Consider the following 605-nt stretch of genomic DNA (forward strand, 5'->3'; position numbering starts at 1 on the left):
GTGGGGCTGGGGGAATGTGGGGAGGGGGCTGTGGTGGGTCAGGGACCTTCTGCGAGTGAGTGGGGCTGGGGGAATGTGGGGAGGGGGCTGTGGTGGGTCAGGGACCTTCTGCGAGTGAATGGGGCCGGGGGAAATGTGGGGAGGGGGCTGTGGTGGGTCAGGGACCTTCTGCGAGTGAGTGGGGCTGGGGGAAATGTGGGGAGGGGGCTGTGGTGGGTCAGGGACCTTCTGCGAGTGAGTGGGGCTGGGGGAAATGTGGGGAGGGGGCTGGGGTGGGTCAGGGACCTTCTGTGAGTGAGTGGGGCCGGGGGAAATGTGGGGAGGGGGCTGTGGTGGGTCAGGGACCTTCTGCGAGTGAGTGGGGCCGGGGGAAATGTGGGGAGGGGGCTGTGATGGGTCAGGGACCTTGTGCGAGTGAGTGGGGCTGGGGGAAATGTGGGGAGGGGGCTGCACTCGGGTCAGGGACCTTCTGCGAGTGAGTGGGGCCGGGGGAAATGTGGGGAGGGGGCTGCACTCGGGTCAGGGACCCCCCAGTGTCCCCCCTGGCACCCAGGGCAAGGGAAGAGATGAGTCTTGACTCCCATGTTTCAGAAGGCTGATTTATT

This window comes from Agelaius tricolor, unplaced genomic scaffold (genome assembly GCF_023055355.1).
Source record: "Agelaius tricolor isolate 1412-34295 unplaced genomic scaffold, bAgeTri1.0.p SCAF_55, whole genome shotgun sequence".
Taxonomy (NCBI): Eukaryota; Metazoa; Chordata; class Aves; order Passeriformes; family Icteridae; genus Agelaius; species Agelaius tricolor.